At 42.7% G+C, this 26,198-nt stretch overlaps 1 protein-coding gene and 1 pseudogene across 4 annotated transcripts in view; both read left to right on the top strand.

Moving 5' to 3' along the window:
- The window catches only part of POU6F2 (POU class 6 homeobox 2), a 473,745-nt gene that overhangs the window by 258,484 nt on the left and 189,063 nt on the right, over positions 1 to 26,198 (top strand). The gene's annotated exons all lie outside the window — the stretch shown is intronic.
- LOC114213653 (protein disulfide-isomerase A3 pseudogene) overlaps positions 7,987 to 26,198 on the top strand; it is a 43,074-nt pseudogene continuing 24,862 nt past the window's right edge.

Raw genomic sequence — 26,198 nt, 5'->3', positions numbered from 1 at the left:
TTGGAGTCAAATTCCTGGAAAACAGCCATGATAAGAAGTAGTATGTTTTGACCACCTGCCATATGCCAGGCGTTTACTTCATGCTTTACAAACATCTTATTGAACTCTCACAACTCTATATGAAATTTGTAGAATTTTACCCTTTTATATATGATGAAATTTTGGCTTGTGAGAGATAGAGTGGTATAGCAGAGATATTTAGTCCTGTGTCCACCAAACCCTCTTTCCTTTTCTTCCTGGACCATATTTTCCATCCTTTCTTGCACTTAGGCAGGGCTCTGTGACTGATCCTGGCCAAAGGAATGGGTGAAGTGGACTGGCTCCTAAAAATCTCTCCCATGTAATCCCTTGCGTGATCTCTCTTCCCTCAGCTGCTGGCCAGATTCAGAGGATCCATAGAAGACTCCAGGGGTCCTGGGGAATGGCCTGGATCCTGAATGACTGTGTGGAGCCGAGCTCCCCCTCCCCCTCAGAGGACCTTAATGTGACAGAGAAAAAAACTTCTATTGCATGTAGCCATTAAGAAACTGGGACTGTTTCTTGAAGCAATTGATGTGCCCTGATTAATACAAGTAGCTATTAAGTAAACTGGAATTTGAACCCATGTTTTTCAGTTCCCAAAGCCCCCATTAATGTCTACTACATTATGCCACAAATAAATAATTATTAACCTTTTCAAGACAAGTACAAATTATTTTCAAGCGACAGATAAAGATGTCTATAATTTTCTCTGTGCTGCTTCTGTATAGAAAAGTCAAAGTATATAGCTATCATTGAAATTTTCTCATTATGATGCTTTCACAAATTGATACAAATATAGCCATGGAGTGTACAAATATTCAACAATTTTAGAAGCAGATAAAAATGTATGATTTTATGATTACCATATGAATAAAGACTATTGTTAACATGTTCCTCAGATGTTAACTAGATGCCTGCAAGTTCCACTTTCCAAGCACAAAATGCAGGTAAATAGGTTACAAAGATTTCAGAAAAAAACATGGAGAGAAGAGAAAAAAGGTTTCTAGACTAGAAGAACCAAGTGCTGCTTACCAGTTCCTATTCCAAATCAAATTAAAATGCTGACTCTTGATGAATGGTAGAGGCCACCAGGTAGGAAGACAAACTCTGCATTTCCAAACTGAGAAACCAAGAAGAGAGTCTCTAAGACTCTGACCATGGTCGCCAGGTTGAGAACTCCTAAATAGAAAAGATGCAATTTCATAAGAATATGTATAAGCTTCCTCCAGCATATAGGAGGTACTCAAATACCTATCGAATGAATCGAATAGTAGTCTATTATTACAATTCTAAGATCTAAACACAATAAACCCACACTGAATTTGTTGGTAGGTTTCCTTTCACTTCTTGCTACCAATGATTTCACTGAACTCAACATATCAAGCAAATACTATTGCAGCAGCAATCATTTTATGTTGCCATGATATGCTAAAATCAGAAGCAGGTATAGTTCATGCCATTTGCTTGAAATGAAATATGTACTAAAAAGGGAGGAAACTTTTAGTGTGGCACCAATTTCCATGGCATTAATCTGAGGACTTGCCCATGAAATGAAGTTTTGTGCTCTCTTGGGAACAGCTACAAATTTTCTTGACTCTTGCGTGTAAATATTTTCATTCTTTGGGGGACAATTTTTTGGTCTTTAAGCTTTGAAGCTTATTGGCAACAATATTTTAGCTTACTGTGGATCACACTGTACCTTATCGTATGTCGAAGATGTTTTCTTACAAATGATGTGCTATTGATTCATTCATTTATGCATCAGACATTTTATTAACTAACTACCCCATGCTGTGCTCAGGAGATACCAGTTACCCAGCACCTCACCCAGTTCTCACTGTTGTGATATTTTAACACAAATAAGACAGAGCTGTTGTTTAGCAGGAAAAGTAGATATATAAACAGGCAATTGACAAAATAATTTAATAGAATATGGAGATAGGGACGCCTAGGTGACAGCTGGTTAAGCCTCTGACTCTTGATTTAGGCTCAGGTCATGCTCTCAGGATTGAGGGATTGGGCCCTGCATTGGGCTCCTTGCTGAGCTTGGAGCCTGCTCAAGATTCTCTCTCTCCCTCTCCCTCTGCCCCCTCAAAACTTATGGGCATGTGCGCATGCACGCACATGTTCTCTCTCTCTCTCTCTCAAAAGAAACAAACAAACAAACAAAAATAGACTATGGAGACAGAATGAGAACTAGATAAATGGTGGTCTCCTCTGTCTTACCCAAAATGTATTCATATTAAGCAGTATCCAATCTCAATTAGCATTCAGTTTTTCTCAAAATTATCATTAACGCTCTTCCTAATTGAGTTGCCATTATTGTCAGCAATGTAATACTTATTTTTAGAAATCTGTGATTGCAAAGCTTCTCACACTATTTGTTCTCATTCTCGGGGGTTGTAGGAAGGGTCTGTCCCAAGGATGATCCTTGCCCTTCCCTGATTACATGGAGACAAAAGCGTGTCCAAGGGTTGGATGATGAGCTGGGTTATAGGCTGAGGACCTGGGGCTCTTTGTTCCTTCTGCCCCCCTCCATGTGACCACACTACAAAAGCCAGTGGCCAGGGTTCTGCGAACATGAGTCAATCCCCCAGAAGAAAGAGGACAAGTGAGTATCACCCCACACAGTATGGTCACATTACTGAACCTCTTGATGACTCATTTTCTCCTGCATAGCTGGGTCTTGAAAAAACACATAAAACCCGATAACTTTAATTATATCAATCCATCTGCTCAGTTGTCCCCCTCTTGTGTTTTCCTGGCTCCCAGTTGTGAAATCAGGGCATGTGGATATTTCCTCGGAGACTTTTCATTAAATGGTATTCAGCGCAGAGAAAAGGCAGTGTTGAATCTTTAATGTTCCACTACCCATATAATGTGGGCCTCCTGTTCTGCTTGTTTGGGTATAAATTTTATGGAAACTGCATCTTTTGGGTATGCTAAGCATACAGCGCCATGGGAGCTCCACCCTGTGGAAAGTAATCCAAGGATGTTGTAATTTCTGTTGGACAAAGCATATGCCTCCCTTTTAATGATGAAATTGGTTCGCTCGAATATCAAATAGCGTGGTACTCTCAGGATTCCTCACGATTAAAATTAGATTATTGAGGGAGGAAAGAGTCTGAATGGGAATATTTTGTGGGCCTCTCATCAGCGAGCACCGTGCTCACTGTGTTCCAATGAAGGCCCTTCATCCCGTAGAACACAGTGTAAATGGTGCCCCCTGCTGTTGTGCGATACTATAGCCTGGGTCCTCCGAAGCCTTTGCCTCTAGGAGTTTTGATGTGCAGAAGATTCATTTCCATCAGTTATTAGATTTAGTGATATTTTCAGGTGAACACAAAATGCAGCAACGTTGCTGTGTGTTCATCTCTGGGAAGGAAGCCAACAGTAAAGGAATGAGATCACAGTGTGATGCTTTGGAAACTCTCTTTTCTTTGTGTTCTGGCTTGTCTATTGGCTGCCTCATACACAACCTCTCTCTCGTTGCAAAACATCTTTGGTTGCAATCCACTCACCATTTTTTCGCACGAGCAAAACTACTATTTAATCGAGACTTATCAAGAAATTTGTTCTCTACTAATGTCAATTTTCTTGCCAACACATTGCATTTTCTATGCATCATTAAGGCCATTGGTCCCATCTACTTCTGTTACACAGCATTTTTTTCCAGAGTTAAAACTATCCAGATAAGGCATCAGCCAACAAAATAACTTTTTTTTTTTTTTTTTTTTGCCAGACTGCTAAGTGAATATAAGCTGTCTTGCGCATTACTCCCTGGGCTTGGCTTTCTCGCTGTGTTCAGAAACCTATCCTTTCATGCTAATCCAACAAAAACATCTATCTTCCTTTTTTTAGTTCCTGCATTTCTGATGCCTTGTAGATCCCTACTCTGCTCTCCTTTTGATGTTACACTCTATACCACCAAGGTGGTGATTCTGGTTCAACCTCTCACATTCTATGATTGCTACCCTTACCTTCCTAATTAATATTATACCACCTTTCCCTTTCCTCACTGTATACATACCTACTGCTCACATGCTCACCTCTCTTAGCAGCCTACCTTTATCCAACCCGGGTCTATAGCCACTCGTTTTTATAAAAGATAAAGGTAGCGACAAAAGCAGTGTATTAGATGTATCTAGGCAGATCGGTAATAAAAATAGCTCCCAAGTATCAGGTACTACGCGCACGACTTTCCATCTATTATCTCATTTATACACATCATGATTTGCGAGGTAGTTATTGTCATCTTAGTTGTTCAAGGTCACACAGTAAGTGGTGGTGCTGAGATTCAAAACCAAGGTCTCAGGGCGCCTGGCTGGCTCGATTGATAGAGCACACAACTCTTGATCTCGGGGTTGTGGTTTGAGCTCCATGTTGGGCGCAGAGGTTACACACACACACACACACACACACACACACACACACACACAACAAAGACTCCCTGTCTTAACCACTCTGCCACACTGCCCTTCCTTCTTCCTCCTTCCTCCTTCCAGTTCTCTGGGTTTTCTCCCCCAGGAGTCAAAGTTGCAGCCTGTCTCCTCTTGGAGGTCTTCGGTGTTGACAAGACCTCAGTCTAGATCAGATTAGTTTTAGCCCTTTATTCCCCTTGCATTGTCTCCACTGAGCTTTTTAACATACAGGGAGCCCTTTCTTAGAATAGCTGTCACCTGGGTCTATTGTAATTTATACCTATTGACACTATGCTGCAGGTAATTCACCCTTGCAAACTGTCACTTTGCACTGTCACCAGAAGTAGCTAGCAAAGGGAAATTGTATGCATGGTGCCTATCAACAGAGGGCCTTGGTGTTCCCTGATGCAGCTGACCTTACATGAGGGAAGATGAGCCTGTCCCTCTTGGATCACCAATAAGAGTATCCTTTGACGACTTGGGAGCCAGAAGAGGGGATTAACTCCTGAGATAATGATCATTATTGAAATGAAATACTGGACAGGAGCATCTGCTTTTTCTGGAACTTCCCTCAATAAATCTTTTACCCCAGGCAAATGCAGTGACTGTACTGACCATTTCCTTTTGCGTGCTCAAAGATCTTATCCGATGCTTCATCTGAGAACCACAGAGCTTTTGTTAAGTGGGAGAGCCTTTAGAAATTATTTGTCCCCACCTTCTGTTTAGCAAGTTAAGAAATCGAGGTGCAGAAAGACTAAGGGATTCGCTCAAGGTTAAACATGGTGAAGACTCCTCAAATATAACTGAAGTGTCTCTCTCTCCCTCAAATTAATACCGTGGCAGTCACATACATTTCCACACCCCTTACTTTTCTCTGCTTCAGTGGTGCCTATGATAAAAATAATTTATAAATTCAGTAATAGTGGAAACTTATTTCCACCTTCAGATGGCATTTGCATTTTCCCCCTTATTCCTGGGGTTTGAAACAATTAAAGCATCAGCCCTGACCAATATGCAGCTGAATTTGAAATTTACTCTATGATGCTTCCGCTTTTCATTTTTTACCATTTCACACCTTGTCCGCATCTTGAGCAAGCTTGTAAGTCTCCAGCGCATCTATTTCTTATGATGATATATTGTCCTGGTGGAAAATTTCATTTACTGGCTGTGCCCTTTGCTGAACCTGTTGCTAGTCAGGGAACATGATAAGCGTATAAGTAGCATGCTACTTCATTTATCATACATCGTTTTAGACACTCAAATATCTCATATACAATTCTGCATTCTGTACCCAGGGGAAGTACCCAACTCACAGGGGAAAAAAAAAAAAAGATCTTCAAATAAATTGTCGGTTTATGATGTATAAATGTATCCTCTTAATAAAAATTAATCGTAGTTTATACTAAATCTGTAAGTACCCTTTATTATTATTATTTTTTATAACCCTGCTAACCACATGCTATCAAACACTCAGAAAGGATCTGGCTTTTCTGATTTGGTCTATAAGAAAAAGTTGGAAGATATAAAGATGCTATTTTCAATAATTGAATTACATTGTGAAATAAATCGGGACGCCGGGAATCTCCACAGTGTTTTAAGGGTTCTGGGGAGCCACCCTTCTCACTAGGGGAAGTGTTACAATATTTTCCTTTTGTTACCTTACTGTGAATGCTGTCATGAGTCAGAACCAACATGTTGAGAAGTTTGAATTAAGCTGGAGAAAGAAGGTGGGCATCTGTGAAGGGAGAGCAAGAAAAACAAATCAGAGAGGGAGACAAACCATAAGAGACTCTTAACTATAGAAAACAAACTGAGGGTTGCTGGAGGGGACGTGGTAGGGGATGGGGTAACTGGGTGATGGGCATTAGGAAGGCACAGGATGTAATGAGCACTGGGTGTTATATACAACTGATGAATCACCGAACTCTACCTCTGAAACTAATAACACACTATATATTAATTAATGAATTTAAATACAATAAAAAAACAACAAAAGGAAAAAAACAAACAACAACAACAACAAAACCAAAGTCTCCCTTTGAGAGTCTTTTTTTTCAAGGATGATTTTCTGAGGCAGTTCCAGGAGGTCAGGCCTACCTAATTTCAGTGACTTTTCATATATTGATTTCTGCTCTTCCCCGCCTGTCATTACCGTGTTTTACTAGCACCCGTGTTTTATGCGGAGCATAAAAAAATCTACATTCTGTCAGAATGGGGCCCTTGGAATTTTGAAAGTGAAACTTGATTTACATTAAACACGGCTTAGACTAATTAGGGCCTTTCTCAAAGGAATTGTGGCCATGAAATACAGCTCACAATTACACAATTGCTTGTCTCCCTGTTCTTCAGTCTAGGAGTGAGCTTGGCTGAAGGGAACTCAGGCAGACAGATGAGGGTTACAGGCGCTTATTTAAAGATGTAAATGTCTACTCTGGAAAAAAAATTATGAAAAGTATGCAATAGTTTAGGAAGATAGAGGATTTTCCTAGAGTTTTAGAAGTGCTCGAATAAAAACAGTTGGAAGCAAAAGAAAAAATAATAATAAAAATAAAGATGTAAATATAGACAGAGGCCCCAGCGTTCTTATTTATATAGGACCACTGTTCTTCAGTGGGTTTCAACCTGACACCCTTATTTGCATGTAAATACGGCTCAGCTCAGTTTGCCTGGCAGGAGGTGCTCGCATAAAAGGGGAGATGCCTCTCCACTGAAAACTCACTTATTGTTTTATATATATATAAAAAAAACAACGTCCCTGTATGGACACAGAATTTAAATGGAACATCCCTTCTGGCCACTGAGAAAACACCTTGACTAGATAGAAGGCAACAAGCCCCTTGGTTTTCTCCCTTCCTTGTGTTAACAAAACTGTCCCTAGTCCTTGTTTCTTCCTGCTCTTTGGATCGCAAAGTCTTTGAGATGCTAAGGAAAGCTATGGATCTTCTCCATAGAAAAATGCACGCCCGGGGACACGCAGAGGTCTGCATGATACAGAGGCTCTGAGCTTCAGCTGAGGATCCCTGAATGCAGGGGGAAAAGCACGGCATTCAGATCACTAGCCGCAGATTTGGCCTCTCGGAACTCAGTTTGGGCATCTGTGAAATGGGCACGGAGGTGGTCTTCGCCTGAGTGGGTTGTTGTGGAGAGGAAACAAGACAGTATGTGTACGAGGACAGGCTCCACCTGGCACGTGGTACCGTTCCTTCTGTGCCTGTTCGCTTGCCTTCCTTAACCGGGAGGCAGAGTCAGCCACCGCAGAGCAGGGCGGGGCGCAACGATCCGTCAGCCGCGTCTCTAAATAAAGCTTTATTGGCACAGAACCACGCCTGTTCGTTTACAGATTGTCTGTGGCTGCTTTCGGGCTATAATGTCAGAGCTGAGGGGTTGTAATAAAGATTACGTGGCTTGCAAAACCAAAAGTATCTACTATTCGGGCTCTTTACAGAAAAAGTTCTCTGGAGTTATTAGATGTTCTGGATGGTGGCAGTTGGTGGCAGGAAGGTCCGATAGTTAAGACTCTGGCTCCAAATTGGAACGGACTGAAATGTGCGTCAGGAGAGAAGCGGATGAGTACATCATGAGACACTGGTACAGGGACATAGCACACAGCAGTGAAAAGGATGAACTAGTGCTACACACAGAAACATGGATCCGGCAGAGGGCGCTGGGTGTAAAGGAGCACATTGAGTTCCGCGACCTTCATAAAGTTGTAGAACGTGCAAAACTAACTCATGGTGACACAAGTCAGAGTCATGGAGGAAAGGGAGGTCCCTGGAAAGGGGTGCAAGGGAAACCTTCTGCTAAATACCTTGATCACTTAGCTCAGGACGGTAGTGATGTAGGCAAGTCTTTGTTGAGCTGCATGTTTAGAATTAGAGCACTTCCTGTACTTTGTATGTTGTATCTGAATGCAATGAGACCGAATAGGCAGGCGACAGGAGAGCGATAAAGCAGAGAGGGGAGAACGCTCTGAGTGAAGGCTGTCGGGTCTGATTTCTGACCGCCCCTCCCCCCGAGTTATGGAACTTGAGGCAACCTCAATTTCCTCTGCTGTGACATGGCCAAATAGTTGTATAGCCCTAAATATCCTCATCTGCAATTCCAAAATCCCAAACATCTCTGAAAAGCAAAAGTGTTTTCATAATTCACATGGCAGCAAAACCGAGCTGAACTAGTATCAGGATATTTGGAGTTCTTACAATCCCGCTTAGTATGAAGAGTAAATAGGTTTTGTTACAGAAACATCGATGTGTTTGATTATGGAATCCTGCCCTAGATCATACTGAGGCTGTTAAGTGATGTATAGTGCGTATTTTCCATAATAACTTTTTAAACTATAAAAAATTCTGAATTCTAAAACATCTGCCACAAGGGTTTCATGTAAGGGATTGTGGGCTTTTAGCTGCTTCATGGAGTTTAGGAGAATGAAATAAAGTAACACCTAAGGAGCACCATGCAAACACCCAACACAAAATAATAATACTAATTGTGGTCTCTGCTCCCATTCCAGGAAAGCTTGTAACTGTTGTTTGCCACAGAGCTAGTTGATACCAGCTGTGAAAACCATCATGATCCCAATCTCCAGTGACCATAGCCTATAAACTTTCCTTGGACCAAGCTTGATGGGAGAGAGGTAGAAAGCTCATAGAGGGGCAAAGCCCTGAATTATCACCAGGAAAATTTCACAAATGGCACTCTCTTAAGAGAGGCTGTTTTCAACCACATCTCAAAGTGGTGACTTCTTCCACTAAGACAGAAATTGCTAAGTGTCCTTGAACAGGGTAGGAGGGTTTCTCTGAAGGACTAGGCAAAGGGTTTTATCTAGTGCTGATTCCGCCTGAGTTTTAAAACCTCACCATTTCCAGTATTCCTGCTGTGCTGTGTGTATTTGAAGCATTCCACTGAAAGGGCTCCACGGTCCCTGACATCTCTGCTTGCTCGGGTAGTGAGCAGGGAAATTCCCCCAAGTCAGAACAAGGGAAAGAAAAATTCCCCAGAGAAGCAAATTGCAGAAATGATCCCGCACAAAGATTGTCAGGACATACCTAGAAGTAATCAAAAGAAGAGGTCCCTGCTTTAGCGGAAAGGGTACTGAGGTATTTGGCTCTGGGGACCAAATCCTGCTCTGGCTTCTAACACTACTAGCTGGGCAGTCTTGGACGAGCCACTTAAACTCTTTGTGCCCCAGCTTCCTCACTTGTGAATTGAAGGGATCTTGTAGATTGAAATGAATTTCTCACATTTTCCTAGTTCTGTGAATTTCTGGTGGTCTCAATTTTGGAAGGCCAGAAACCAGTTCCTACCAATCACTTCAAAATCCTACATATGCCATGACTTAAGGATCGACAGATGTGAGGAAGCTTACAAAACAGTTGTTTGAAAACACGACTTTGTTTTGTGTACTGTGGCATCCCCAGTATCTAAAACAGTGCTTGGCACAAAGTAGGTGCTCAAAAAGTATTGTTGAATGAATGAATGAACGGTTATTTTCATGCTAGATCTGTTATTGAGGCAGCAATAGTTTCTTTGATAAATAGAGACTAATGATGTTTATGTTATTTCATGACTCTTGTAAATAACGGGTAAGATACTTTCAGCCATATGGAAAATTACATGTAATAAGAATTAGAGAGGTAGACAGCATCTGTATTGGCTCATTTAGGGCTCAAGAGGCTCATCAAAGACCCAGTGTTCTTCCACGTTGTGCTCCATTGTCTTTGGCATATTGGCTTTCTCGCAGCTGACTCACCTGTTGTTGCAAAATAGTTGTAGCGTTTCCAGGTGTCCCCATTTCCAGAAGATTCCAGCCGACTTTGTCTCATTTCTTATTGACCAGAATTAGGTCACATGCCCACCCTTAATCTATCACTGGCAAGAGGTCTGGGACCCCTGCTGTCGTAGATAATTTAGGAGGGATGGTTATCCTCCTGAAACAAAAAACAGGATGGTCTTACACAGAAGGAAGCAAAGGAATTGGTTTACATAGGAATAGATTGATCATAATGATCAACCAGTAGTGATCACCCCTGTATTAAATACCTGTTTAATAAATATCTGATCAATAAATAAAATAATAAATGAACAAAAGGGAAACTAATGGCATCAAGGTAAAAAACAAACAAACAAAAAACCAAATGAGCGATCCAGAGAATAAATGCCAAGTGAATTTTCTGGAGATGTCACTGGGGGTTGGTGTGAGCAGGAAGAGACCACTGAGATCATAGCATATGGCCTGAACTTGGATGGTTTGGTATGGCTCAAGGGCTGGTGAAGTCATTTTATTTGTTGGGACCAAATGTAGGGTCCCCTTCCAACGTAGGGAAGTAGAAACACATAAAACATGTGTTATGACAAGGAGGACAGACTGAAGAGAGGAAGACTCAGGTGGGGGACAACAACTAAGGATCAATCTGGAAGAGTAGATTTTAACCCTCGGCCCATTGGAATAGCTTTTATTCTATTGGTAATGAGAAAGAACTGGTTTTTGGTCAAGTTTATTGAGCTATACTTTACATAAAGTAAAATTCACCCTTTCTAGTATATATTCCACAAATTTTGACAAATGCATCCAGCCAGTGTAACTACTACCACAGTCAAGGTAGAGAATAGTTTCCAGAACTTTCCTTCATGTCCATTTGTAATTAACTCCTTCCTGGCCCCCAGCCCCTGGCAACTACTGCTCTGTTTTCTGTCCCGATAATTTCGACGTTTTCTGCATGTCATATGTGGTCTTTTGAGTGTGGCTTCTTTCATTTAGAACATACCTCTGAGATTCACCCATGCTGTGTATAGCAGTGGTTCCTTTTTGTTTGAATGGGGTTTTATTATATGGATATACCACAGTTTGGGTACCCATTTACCAGTTGAAAAGTATTTGGATGGTTTCTTGTTTCCTGGCAATTATAAATAAAGCCACTACAAACATTTGCATACAAGTTTTTCTAGGAACATAAGTGTTCATTTCTCTTTGGTAAATATTTAGGAATGAGACCACTGGGTCATATGGCAAGTATATATTTCACTGTATAAGAAAGTGCTAAATTATCCTCTAAAATGGCTTTACTATTTTATAATCCCCATCAGCAGTGTGTGAGGGACCCAATTATTCCACATCTTTATAGCATTTGGAATGGTCAATTTGGGTTTATTTTTTTTTCTTTTTTCTTTTTTCAGTTTAGCTATTGACAGGTGTCTAGTGGGGTCTCACTGTGGCCTTAATTTTCATTTCTCTAAAGACTAAGAATATTGAGCACATTTTCATGTGCTTCTTCACCTTCCATTTATTTTCCTTGGTAAAGTGTCTAATGAGACGGTTTTAATTTGTTTTTCTTTTTGTATCATGACATGGTAAAAGCAAAGCTTTAGAAAGTTGAGTCTGGGTCTGGAACAAGAGTGTTCGGTGAGGCAAAGATCGGATAGGGGCTACTACACAAGCCAGGTAGGAGGCGATGAGATGGGCAGTATATCTCTAGCTGGTATATTTGTCCTACCAAACAGACATGAACATGAAAGCACCTTGCACTGGGCCTGCCGGCATAGTGAAAACAATGATTTCTACCATTTTATGATGCCCCAGACACATGTAGGCATACATACACCCTTTATAGGTATGAACTTATTTAGTCTTCACATCACACTGTGGGGTTCTAGTTCTCACCCCTGTTTTGTATCTGGAGAAACTGAGGTATGGAGAGCAAAATCACTCACTTAGGGTCATATAGCTAGTAAGTGGCTGCTGGGGGATTTGAACGCTGGTAATCTGTCTCTGCCCACCACACAATACTGCCCTCCTAGAAGCACCTCCATTAATAGTTGGTGAATTAACCAAATTAATAAACGATAGGAAATCATCAGTCATTCCTATTGAGAATCAACACTGGTTTGACAAAGACATCAAATGTAACTCTTCTCAACAATGTACAGCACATACACCATATTGTTTGGACAATAATAATGATGATGTTCTTTCTTATTTCTCCAACTGGATCAAGAAGGGGTCCCCAAACTTGGCAGACTGTAGGGTTCTTTATCAATTTTTGGTGATTCTGTCTCAAATTCCTTCTGTTGACAGAAAGGAGACATACCTGCCCCGCTTCATCCCCTCCTCACTTAGCCAGGGCATATTTGAGCTGTTTCCTCACTCTCTCCACGCCATGTTTCCATGGAAAACCAGCATCACTCTTTGGAGCACTTATGCCCTTCAAGGGCATGGCAGCACCTATCCTACATTTGAAACCACTTCTACGGAGCCAGAAGGATAAGGGAAAACAAACAAAAAAACACAACAAAAAGCCCTTTTATCCTTTCTCATTTCTTGGCTCAGCTATAGGAGAGTTATTTCACTGAGTTCCCCCAGAAGAGATAAGAGGTGCTAATTGTAGTATCAATAATTTAGTCTAGGGACCTGGGCAATTTGTGCTACTAGATCAAAATGGATACATTTTTAGGGATTGTATATTGTAAGAGTGTGAAAAGCCCAGCTTTGTCAGGATAGTACATTAATCTCCAGAAATGAAGTCCCCAGAATCTATCTGATTTGTCTCTCAGTCAGTTAGGAAATTGAGAATTTGCTTTTTTTTTTTTTTTTTTAACTGGGAAACTTCTTTGAAACAGGTATATGATACTGTGCTCCAGCAAAGATTCCTCTGTGGACAGCGAAGGGGTAGGAGGTTGTGTAGGAGTGTCAGACCTATTTGGGGGGCCAGAAAGTTTTCAGGCCATTGACAATTCAAGACTGACAATGCTGGTCTTTAATTTCTTAAAACAAGATGCTTGTTGAGAAAGGAAATTTTTTAATCAAAATGGTAACAACATTTGATAAATTTCCATTAATTGACTTACCTTTCCTAAGTAATATTTCCAGATGAAGTAGAAGAACAAAACCCTCTAAAACCTCATATTTAAAAAAGAAAAACAATTTTGTGGTGAGATTTTATAATAAATCTTGACTGCTATCTTTAAATTGTGCTGTGTCTTTCTGAGGCATAGTCATATTTAAAATTGCTTCTAAAAGGAAGACAGAAAACAAGATCTTACCCCTCAGTATATGCCCGTACTATGAAAAATCCCACACATACACATTTGGTTAACTGTGGGAAGTCTGATTTAGGGGCAAGAACTGGGTTTTGGTACTACCCCATTTACTGCCTATGAGCCATGATGAATTTCCTTCTCTGAGACCAAATTTCTTCATCAGTAAAGGAGCATAAGAATATTTATACTTGGGGTTGTTGTGAAGATTAATTACATTAGTGTGTGTGAACCTTGAACAGAGTAGTCACTGATTTACTCAGAGTGACTTACTCATAGTTCATTTTTCCTAAAATTTCAATATTATGAAATCCCAAGGAATCCCATAAACACTAATCATCCATCCTGTACGCATACATACATACATACGTTTCAGACAAGCTGTATAAGGTTAATATAAGAGAGATCATAGCCTAAGATTATCTATCATGTGAAGACCCCAAACCCAAGCCAGGTGTTTATTTTTTTTTTAAGATTTTATTTATTTGAGAGAGAGAGAGAGAGCGCATGAGCAGGGGGAGAGGGACAGGGAGAAGCAGACTCCCCGCTGAGCAGGGAGCCCGAGGCGGGGCTCGATCCCAGGACCCTGAGATCATGACCTGAGCCAAAGGCAGACGCTTAACCGACTGAGCCACCCAGGCACCCCCAAACCAGGTGTTTAAAATCATGATTCCCATTTATACTTACCATGAACAGAATCACCATCTCCAGCTCGGAGGATCAACATCTGCCATCAGTTCTTCCTCAGTATTACTTTACAGCTGTCCTCCCACAGAAATGATTCTTCCATTGTAGACAATTTGGTTATCAAAATGCTTTAATGAGCCAGGAGTCAGTAGCAGCCACAAAAACTCCAAATAGCCTTTAATATTTCCAAAGAAATACTGGGAATCTCTGAACTTCACAGCAGCTCATGAGGGGGGAAAAAAAAAAAGGTGTCCTGAAGATGTCCAAATTCTATAACCTTGCAGGTATGTCATAGAAATAATGTGGGGCTTAGATAATGAATTACTGAAATTAGAATTTTGTTGAGTGAATTATTATCAAGCAAAGCTAAAGTCTACTTTGGTTCTATAAATCATGGAAATAAATATCTTTAAAGGGTAAGCTTGCTTGGGGGAAAGTATCTGACCCTCTTTTAAAATCTTGAGCTGAAGATAATATCAAAATTAATTTATTCGAAAGCAAGCAGACAGCTTCATAAAACTTGACCCATGTAGAATTTCCATGAGGATTGCCCAGTTCTTCTCTAGTTTTAGATTCTGAAAGGTGTAAATGATGTGTGATCCTCTACCCCTCCACTTCTGCACCGAGTCATCAAGGTCTCCCCATTCTGTTTGTTATTCAGACCCACTGGGAAAATATTAGCAAAGTCACGAGCCCCATATAATGCCTCAGGAGCAGTATCTACCAATTTGAAAGAAAATTTTTCTTTATCACTTGGTTTTTGATCAATTTTTCACCTCTCCCTTAAACCTATTAGCAAGAGACTGCTGTCTCTGCCACAAGTCTGGCAGTCTCTTAACTCTACATGCTGAGTCGGATTGAACATGAATGCAAGCCTCTATCTAAGGAAGAGCTTAGTTTTTGCAGGAAATCATGTTGTCAACCCCAGTAAAAATCCTCAGTTGTCTCCAGTGTAACATAGGGGACTGTCCGTGGCACCAGCTAGATTTTCAGTAGAGGGGACTGATGGGGAAAGAATCCTGAAAAACCAGGAGGAAGACCAAACGATTTGACCAAGCTTGCCTGATAGTCTTTGTTGCTCCCTTCACCGCCATTTCCAACCCTTTTCTACCAACATGGTGAAGGGGACAAAGATGGCATTTGGACGTAAGAGGTGGGGATACCGAGGAGGAACTTCAATATGATGCCTGTTTCGGCTTCTTCCCTTTCCCCCCGATGTTTCAGGGACCTGCATATTCCTGAGTCTTGGGTAACTGCTAAGAGAGAAAGAAACAAGATTTTGACATGATTGAAACTGAACCCAAGGCTTTTTTTGCCACTTGATATCACCACTCTTCAAAAATTGTCTCATTGGAAAGCTGTTGGTCAACCTTTAGAAACACAATCAATGAAATCATGTTTTCCTTCCATCAGAGAATATGTACTGAGTCCCTTCTATGTCCAGACATGAGGTAGACACTGACACCATAATAGGGGACCCAAAAAAGACTGGTGCCCCAGGGACCTTCTACTAAAGGGCAGTCATTTAGCCAAAGAAGTGAATGGTCAGCATAGTACCTATCAGTAGTATGAAGAGGGAAAACACTATCAGGATAGAGAAAACAGGGGGTGTGTAATTTAGATTAAAACAGTTCAGGTTTACCATCTCCTGAAAGTGACATGTAGGGAACATTCTGGGAAGGCATTGTGATGGAGTGGTTAAGCCAGGCTGGCTGGTATTGGGTCTTAACTACAGTCCTAGTTATTTGACCTTGGGTAAGTTACTTAACCTATCTGACCGTTGGTTCCTTCACATAAAATTGGGATGGCAAAATAACCTATTTATCTGATGAAATTGCTGGGATGATTCTCTGAGAAAGGCTAATTTTTATAAATGGTTTAATGAATATCAGCTATCATCATCATCATCATCATCATCATCATCATCATCATCATCAATGGTGTTGTTGCCAGTAGTAATAGTAGTCGCAAGCTGAGACCCGGAGAATCTCATGCATCAGGACAGTCTTTGTCACTCAGTTTTTCTATAACCATTTGTTCCATGGATGTTTCTAGCCAGAAAGAGAGAGATTGAAAGTGGTCTTTCTGCTCAGTTTTGAGACACATTCCAGCTCACCTCAGATCCAGAATGGCTTTTTTTTTTTTTTTTTTTTTTGAGCCAGGAGTCACTCTGATTGAGGAACAAGTTAAAGAACAAACATTTCTTCACTGCCTGCTAGTTGTCCACGCTCTGTGTCAGGCACCCCCTCATTGAGCATTAGGATTTCATTCATAGCCATTGTTGAAGAGGGGTTATTATTTCTTCTGTACAGATGGGGAAATGGAAGCTCACAGAAGCTCAAGATGCTTGCTTAGTGTCACACAGCTAATAAATGACAGAGAAGGATTTAGACTGAGGCTCTCCAACCTCAAGTCCAATGCCCTGTCTTCTCTCATGTGATCATGGATGCATCGGTCTGTTCACTGACATACCAGGTACTCATCAACACCTATTTAATGACCAGCCTCATTCCCAGAAGAGACCATTAAGGTATTTCAGAAATTACCCACTTCCCTGGGCTACCATTGGCTTCAACCAAAATCAAGAGGTTCCAGACTTTCAGGTTAAAGGTCACTTCTGACACAACGTTCCAGGGCATCTAGTAGGTGGTTTCCCTGTCAGAGCATGGAAGTCCTCTGCAATTTTCTGAGCATCCCTAGATCTTTTTATTTTCCACTGCTATTTCTGGGTAGAGGTTAGATATTTCCTCAAAGTCTGAGATGGATTGTTTTCCTAAGAGATTATAAACTACATATAATCCCTTAGCATGTGTCACAGGTGGAAGCCTCAGAATATACTAAAAATTAAAGGTAAGATGTGGTGTGCTGATTCTGATAGATCTCACAGTAAGTGTGCTCTTTCCCAGGACAAAAGGCACAGTGGCATTACCACTCTGGGGGAAGTGGCCATATTGACTTACTAAGATACTGTTGACATTTCAAGTGCCAGCAAGATGTTTAACGGGATATGGGATGAAATAGTTCTGGCCAATGAGCTCACTTTGGGACTAAGCTTCAGCAAAGGGAAATGGGATCTTCCCAATTAAAAATAAAAGAGTCTTGAGGAAACAATCCTTACCAGGGAGCCAAGGGAAACGTATTTCAAAACAGCGACATGTGTTCAGGAAAGCTCACAGGATGAAAGATCATCCATGCTGCTTCTCTTGGCTTTCCTGTCCTCGGCCAGTCACAGAACTCCAGCGAGAGGATGCTCCCAGGCCTGCCAGGTGTCTGTGCCTCTCTACTGCTACATGGCGGCCCAGGGATCATGGAAATCGTTCCTGCACTGATTGTTTTAAGCCCCAAAGGGCCTCCTCCATGCACGCGTGGGTAAAATTTTTGGTTTTTGGTGGATCAGTTTTGTGGAATGCATTCAAAGTGTATATCGCATCCACATTTTTAATCGTTATCATCAGAATAACCCATGTGCTTCCACCTGTTTTCGGCAATGCTGTTGTTTATTTTTTGGAAGGCAGACATAAAGCAGCCTTCATACCTCCCGTTCATTTAGAGGCTGAACTCACTTGCCTTGGCAGCCGCGATGAGTCATGGGTCACGTGGTGAAAGAGGCGAGCTTCGTCAGTCACCACGCAGGGGGCTCTCCTGTCCCTCACTGAGCGGACTGCCCAGCTTGCTGGAGGGATTTCAGAGTGGGAAACAATAGCCTTTCCCCCCGTCCCCTGGGACAAGAACACATAAGCACGGTTTTTCATGGCTCAACAACAAGGAGCTCTCTCCTGCCACAGTTTAACCTCCAGATCCTCGTTACCATGACTCACTGTGGTCCATGATTTTTCTACCTGGGTCCCCAGGTGCCGGTCACTGCTCTCCCCCCCGCCCACCCCTCTGACACGGGCCGGGGGGTCTCCCGTGTAGCTGTAAAATCTTCATCGCAAAAGGGCTTGGAGAATAGAAAAATCTCATCCGTGTCTTTGCCGGCTCCTGAATGTTCTGTCACGTGGCTTTGAGGTCCTTTCTGACTGCATTAATTTCAAGGATTGTTTTTTGGCTTCATCATTAAATTCCAACTTGTAAGCGACCCTCCCCCCCAACCTACCCTTAACAGATGCTATTAGCATTTTCCACCCAGGTCCGGATGGGGTGTCTCTCTTTAGCTTCGGCAGCACCCCCGGAGCATGCGTCTAATGTGTCTCTTTCAAAACATACGGCACCCACTCCCTTTCTGCTCTCTCTAAAATCACGTCTGGGGAAACTGAGAAGCTCCTTTTGAAGGATTACATTACGGCTTTGATTTTTATTTATAAAACATAAAGGACTAATATATATCAGTTAGGACATTTTGCTTCCAAAGTGCATTGTAGCAAAATAATTGGAAGGCAGTTGCGGTGTGAAATATATGACAGCTTTAGAGGACATAAAAAGCGGCTTTTTCTTTGTAATAGTGTAATTGCCTTAAACCCCACAATCATAATTGTTATCAAAAAATAATCCCAAGGAAAGGCTAATATAAGGTGAGCAGACTATTAGAAGAGCTCTAATACACTCGATTCCTTGGACAGCAAATGCAGCTCTCAATCTCCCAGTGCTTTTAGTGTCAGTCAGAGAGCACTCAGTCATTTCTGTGCATCAAGCCTGCACTATTGATTTTTCCACTGACTGAAACAGCCATATAAGCATAAATTTTGCATGAGCCTTTCACTTTGTAGACTCTCCTTTGGTCAGATGACACATGATGTGAACATGAAGACTGTATAATAACAATGCATGGTCAACCTGCAGGCATTAAAGCGGGGGCTCTCCTGGCTCTGAAGGACAAAAGCTGGCTGGGGTGGGGGCTGCCCCGCCAGGGGGGCTGCGCCAGGGAAAACAAATTCCATCTCCATCTTGGCAGCCCGCGTGCTATTTTATTTTCTCCTTCCCTTCCTGCCTTTTCAAGGATCTCCTTTTCTGCAAGCGCCCCCCTCGTCCCCCCCCCAACCAACACACACGCGCGCACTCCCACGGGTCTGGTGGTCTCCACCCACTGCGGCGGGGCGGTGGGGGGGGCTAGGCTTTATGGAGAGAGCACCCCTGCGACAGCCACCCAACCCGCTTGCCGCACCTCCCTCCGATTTTCTCCACGTTGCTGGGTGGCGATCCGACCTTGATGTCATTTCTTTTGTGTCTGCCCCGGAGACTAAACAGTGTGTAACAACATTTGATAAGATCTGGTATCGGGCTGAAAAAACCTTATCGAAAGATGTGGCTCACTGATACGCAAGTACAAGAAAAAACCAACCTCCTTAATAGCCGCATTCCATTTAACCTGCCGGGGCCCTCTTGGAGCGCTCCTTATTCATTAGTTCTCTATCTTGTGTCCTTATGATTTAAAACGTTCCGTGTGAAGTGCAGTCATTCTGTTAGGGGATTGTGCCAGTGGAAACAAGAAGCGAGTATAATCTCCCCCCACCAAGGGTCTGATGGCCCCCTCATCCCAGCGGCCCCTTAGCCCAGAGTAGTCCCAGCTACCCTGCCCCCTCCCACGAACTTCCTCTATTTGAGGTAATTAACTTCTATCATGGGAAGAATTCTCAAGTTGAATTGGCCTGGGAAGGGAAATTATCTGTTAAAAGAAAAAAAAAAGTCCCTGTTGGGGCCAGGTAGAGTCAACCAGGAAAACACCATTTTATGTTAAATAAAAATCACGGTGCAAAACAGAGACTTGCTCTAATGAATAATTGCAAATGCATTCACTTTTTCCTTTTGTGTAACCATTTGGAATAGCAATAATAACATTCACCTTGAAGCTTGCTAACCTGGGGGAAGAGAGGAACTCCAGTATCTTATAAAGGCTCCCAACTTCACACATAGGAGGCATTAGCTTATGGTGAACGTAAGTACGGTCTGATTTTTTTTTTTTTTAAGAGAACTGGACCTGCATTCATCTGGAATTTGTCCATTGCTCAGAAAGGGGACATGGACTCCATCATTCTTAATTCCTTTACTACCCACCTGCCCGTGGCAGCTACCTGCTTTCTGTGATCGGCTTCATCAGCGCTGCTGGTTGTTTGAAAAGAGTTTTGAAAATTATTCCTTTTATTTCCAGTTGATGGCATCACAGAAGATATTTCTACTTAAAAGCAAAGTTATTATAGCGAGCAGTGTTCTCTGAAATGAGTTTTGGCCGAGGAGAATGAGCAAAATGACACTGGTGAGCCAAGCTTGGAGAAGAGTTTGTTCTCAGGCTGGAGAGTGAGGGGGAAGGAAGGCCAGGCTTGTCTCTTCTTTATAGGCAACTAGAAATCCATGTAGAATATCCTAAACTTTCTTGCTAATGTTTTATTTGATGACCTCCTACCCTGAAAATTGGCTCAACTACCTAGAGGTCAAAATGAGGCTATTTTAACGTTAAAAGGAAATAAAAAGGGAAAGGTGGTTCCTGGGCCCAGCTGAGCTCCCGCTTTGAGGGGCATCTCTTGGGGAGGAAATTTAGAAAATGTAATCTCAACTGTGGATCCTGGGAGATATGTTCCAAAGGCCTGGGGGCCAGGACAGGGGCTAGGACTGTGCCTCCCCCGCCCCCCCCAGAAACCAGAATCTGCTTCCCACATCACCAGCCCGGGGAGGAAGATGGCTCCTTCTTCTTGTCTTTTTCCTTCTTTCTTGTCTTCTTTCCCATCTCTTTTTTCCCCCTCCTTTCACTGTTCCCCCCTTCCCCCCCCTGGAATTGATTATAACCAAGGGAAAAAAATAAGGACGCTCAGAGACATCAAAGGGCTGGTAGCCAAATCTACAGTGGTTCCCTTCAGCGCCTGTTGCCTCGAATCCATGCCTGCATCTAAAAATCGTTCCCCTCTGTTCAGTGGCCTGTCTGAAATGTGATGGCCAGCCCTACATCCTTCTGAGCACCTGGCTGTCCTCATGCCCCCTCTCATTCTCCTCGAGTCTCTGTAGAGAGATCAGCACCTAATAGGGAAGGAAATGAAATGACCCAGTGGCTAGAGTCTGTCCCACGAGCCCCGCCCTCCGCGGGTTTCTCAGTGCTTTTCGTCGGAGGGCAAATACCCCAGTGGGCTTCCCTTACCTGTTACCTGAAAGCAGGCCCAGCCCCACTGAGCCGAAAAGGGGGATGCTGGGATTCTCCTAGAGGCCAGTTGCGAAGTTTGCATCCATAGGTATTATGGGCTGTCCACAGCCACCAGAAACACACACACACACACACACACACACACACTTTTGAGCAGCCCTAGAATTTTTCTTGCTCTTACGGGTATTTAGGAACGAGCATTATGGGATGCTGCCAAAACAGCTTCCCCGAGCCTCTTTTGATCCCAGATCCAACTAGATGTGGGGTGTGTGTGTTAGGAGAGAAAGAAAAAGAGAGAGAAACAAAGGGGTGGGGGGGGGGACTACTGTTTATTGAGTGCCAGCAGGAAGCTAGGTATTTATGAATGCTAACACTGGTGTTTGGAAAAACATAAAATGTATGCTTTTGTTTGCATGTGCTCAGAGTCTTTGTGTTTGCTATTCCCTTCCCTTGGAATATTTTTCCCTCCAATGTCCACATGACTCTCTTACTCACTGCCTCCAGGGATCTGCTGATGGCATCTTTTCAGTGAAGCCTTCTCTTTTTTTTTTTTTGTTTAAAGATTTTATTTATTTATTTGACAGAGAGAGAGATAGACAGCAAGAGAGGGAATACAGCAGGGGGAGTGGGAGAGGGAGAAGCAGGCTCCCCGCCAAGCAGGGAGCCTGATGCAGGGCTCGATCCCACGACCCTGGGATCATGACCCAAGCCAAAGGCAGACGCTTAATGACTGAGCCACCCAGGTGCCCCTCAGTGAGGCCTTCTTGAGCCACCCTATAGAATAGAGCACCCTCCAACCCCACGGGCACGCCTGATGCCCTCTCCATGGTTTATTCTTAGACATAGCTCTAACACCAGGTGACAGGCCACATATTTCCCTGAGTATTTGTCCATTTTCTGCCTCCCCCAACAACACGTAAGCTCCAGCAGGGCCGTGACCGTGTGTGCTCTCTGCTGGTCTCCCGGTTTCAGAGAGGGTGCCCTCTGTTCCATCAACAGGCGTGCACCAAAAGGAGACTCAGTAGTTCCCTGCGTTTCTTTATCCAATGGAGGAAAGACCCATTTATGAACAGAAATGTCCCTTCAGTCCCTAGGATGCTGTTCCGGGGTGTTTGAGCTCAGCAGAAAGACCCCATGGAGACACTGCTTGGCGCAGAAGTTTGGAGGCTGCAGAATTTCCTAGAAGGTGCAAGACTCTAGACGGGTCTTCTGCCCCCTTGGCCTCTCAAGAGAGCATCAGATAAAAAGGGCCTGTGTACGGACAGAGACAGGAAGCAGGATAGGGGCAAAGTTGTTTCACTGAGGTGCCGGCGAGTGCCTGGTTAACACAGCCTCTATTCTATAAAGGTACACAGTGGCTTGTGATAGACAAGCTTTATAAAATAACAGCAATAATAGCCTTTATTTAATTTCAGTATTTCTATATTTTTTGTTCATTGCCTTTGGGCAGTGTGCAGCTTTAATAAATAAACACACACCTTCTAATGAGGGAATGAAATTACAGAATTGCTACTCAGCCCTGAACAACGGCCCATCACTACTGCCGGCCACCCGAGTGAGAGGCATGTAATGTAGGCCACAGGATTGGGAAGCCGGGGGGGCCCCCAGTCTCATGCAAAGTGGTGGAGCCGGTAGAGGGAGGCTCAGAGCAGGGAGGAGAGGAGGCACAGAGATGCCTAGAGCAACCTTGGAAAATGGGACACTAGGAAGCAATCCGCACTTCCTTTCCCTTCTAAGTGGAGGATGAAGTTAACTGTTTCTTATTATGCTTCTCCACTGAGGTCCCCAAACCATAGTTTTCTTCTCCCAGTGTTTACTTGTTATCAAAATTCTGATCTGGGTTCATCCCCACTGCTTTGCTAATATTGATCTTGCCTGGAATGCACTTGTAAGTACCTGACAGTGAACCACAAGGAGTTGCCGTGAGCCCATTGCAAAGGCAGGACACACTTTAGGGTCAGTGGAAAATCGGCACAAGGGAAGTGTTTATGAATCTAGGCTTCCCTTCATCATTGCACGTGCTGCTTTGGGTCATAATTTCCTCACTGTGCCATCTCCCCAACTCCTTCCCAGAGGCTGGACATCTCCAGGGTGGGCACTGGCTCATTCCTCTCTGGATTTGTGACCTCTGGCATAGACCCTTGCACAAATATTTGCAGAAAAGATGAAACACTGAAGAATGAAGCCAATGACAATGAAATTTGCTTTCTTGCTTTCTTTCTTTCTTTTTTTTTTTGGCTAAGATATTTCCAACAGCCTAATATCCGCCATGCTGTAATCTTCTTTGCACCATTCCTTCCAAAAAGAGGGCAGCTCTTGCATACCAAATGTTGTCAAATGGGAGAATCAAGACACTTAAAATGAAAGAGCTTGATTAGGTCCACCCCTGACTTCCATGCTAGTGTGAGAAGCAGAGGCTCACTCAAGTTGCTTCAAGTAAGAGGGACTCTATTATGAATATGAATGAGGATCTCTTGCAAATCTAGGCATGAAACAGCAGAACAGTTGAATCGCTGGAAACCAACTTTGAGAAGTCATCTGGAGCCCATGGTGTGCTTCTGGTGGCTTGTATGTTCTTTCTCACAGTGTTCTGGCTTCTCTCCATGCTGCCCTTGCCATCCCTCTCCAAACTGTAGAACTCTAGTGATTTATAATTCCCCTATACCTTCAGCTTCTGGGGCCATGTAGATCACCCTCAGTCTGCTTTCTGGCTCCTTTTGGTAACTTCAGCTTCAGTGCCCATCACTAAAGCTCTTTCAGTTCCTAATGTCAAATTTCAGAGAGAAATATGGTTGCTCCTGCTCATTCATTTGAGCCACAACACAGGCATCTTCTAAGAGAGATTTAATTGTGAGCTGGGATACTGTGGAGGCTTCATGGGACCAGTTCATGGCTCCAGCAGAGGGGTAAGCTCTAGACATTTCAAAATCTAGAACATTTCAAAATCCTGTTGTAATTCTACCCGACCCATCCAGGTTATTTTGCAGCCCAAGAACAACTGCACAGATTAATCTATGGAGCAGTTCAATACTATGGTAGATTTATAAAACATCTAGACAAATGTTGAGGGTGTGAATGCATCCTTTGATTAATAGTTGAGCGTACAAATTAGAGAAGATAGTTTGAAATCCTTTATGAAATGAGACTTTGGTTTTAAAGAAATTATTACAACTTTTGACAATGAATAGTAGTTTTTTTTAAAAAGTACAAGTGGCCCTCTCACTTAATTATAAAAATTTACTATTGTTAAAATTTATTTTCACCGGGGATCAGGAAGTCACAACTATTAGATTAGAAGAAAGTCTTACAAAGCCTAGATAGAAAAGCTAAATTATAAAACTGTATCTTCACCAAGTGGATGAGAACACAGTGCACTAAATTAACAGACATGCCCAATGGAAGGAAAACACTTTATTCTCTGGGTTACAATTCAGGACAAAGAAGCAAGCCTTTTTCAACTTTGTGTGTCTGGTGTGAAGCTCAGAATCTGACACTTACTTATGTGGTCAATAAATGTTTGGGAAATTGATAATAAATGACTCTGGTCTTAATATTTTGGGAAATGGAGCAGAATGTAAACTACTTAGGGAAGTAAAAAGGTTTTAGCTCAAGTTATTTAAAAATTAAACCAGCTAAATGCCTGGTTTGGATTCACCAATCACCAGGCAAATCACTGTTAGTCTGTAACCTGTCTAGCTTTAGAAGTGACAGGATCTTCCTGGGCAAGGAGTGACATTTCAGACGGGCGTCCATCTAAAGCTGGGGGCGCTCGGGGAGACTCCAGATGACTTCATTTGAAGAAGGTGGTGTGTGTTTATCTGTCTCCTCCTCTCCTTCCCCTTTTAAAACAGTCCTTCTCTCCCCTCCCAATTTTTGGACTGTGAGCTCCTTTGGGGGGAGCAAGTATATGCTTCTGCTTTACTGCCTTGTAGCGCAGTGCCTAGTACGTTTGCTGAATGAATGGATTGGCCCATACATGGACAAGATCAGAAATCACCTAGGAATATGAAATAGGGTTTCAGCGGGTTGAGGGATTCAAGAAGGCTATAAGTACAAGAAAGACTTCTGCACTTCCCAGCTCGGTCTCTTGAGTCCCCTTTGATGCTTCTGTCCATGCTGAGACCATCTGCTATACTCCTCTTTCCTGGTCTCTGTCATTTTCCTCTTTCATAACTTTCATCACTATCAGCTTATTGTCTACTTCTGTTTCATAAAGCACATGGCCTTGCACACAGTAGGCCCTCAACAAGTACCTAGTATCACGTACCAAGAGTACCTAATACCGAGTACCAAAGTACTAGTTACCTAGTAACAAGGAGCAAAAATGATGGAATCTGATGGAGCCAAAGAACAACGTGCTCAAAGGCCAGAGAGCGTAGGAAGACCTGGGTATTGAAATCCCCAAGAGAGGGAGCACCTGGCTGGCTCAGTCAGTACAGCATGCAACTCTTGACCTCAGCGTTGTGAGTTTGAGCCCCATGTTGTATGTAGAGATTAATTAAAAATAAAATCTTAAAAGAAAAGAAATCCCCCAGAGAGGATGGCATATGACTAGGGAAAAAAAGAGAGAGGTTACTGTTACTAATTCTTTAGGGGAAAGAGATGAGCCAGGAAGACCAGAATCAAATGTATTCCACATTATGTCTCCATGTAATAGGCAGAAGAATGCCTCCTGCCCTGCAAAGATGTGTATGTCTTAGTCCCTGGAACCTGTGAATATGTTATGTTACGTGGCAAAGAGGAATTAAGGTTGCAGATGGAATCAAGGTTGTTAATCTGCTGACTTTAAGACAGCGCAATTATCCTGGATTACTGGGTGGGCCCAATCAAGAGGACCCTCAAAAGCAGAAGAGGAAGGTGGAAACAGAGCCAGAGTTAAAGAAGGGAGTGTGATCAGAGATGACTTGCCCCACCGCTGCTGGCTTTGAAGCTGGAGGAAGGGAACTGTGAGCCAAGGAATGTTGGGCTTCCTT

The sequence above is a fragment of the Eumetopias jubatus genome, unplaced genomic scaffold (genome assembly GCF_037043125.1).
Source record: "Eumetopias jubatus isolate StellerSeaLion01/CBP00866 unplaced genomic scaffold, mEumJub1_p1.0 scaffold_14, whole genome shotgun sequence".
Lineage (NCBI taxonomy): Eukaryota > Metazoa > Chordata > Mammalia > Carnivora > Otariidae > Eumetopias > Eumetopias jubatus.
Note: the sequence above shows the minus strand (reverse complement) of the source record. Positions and strands in the feature narration are given on the sequence as shown.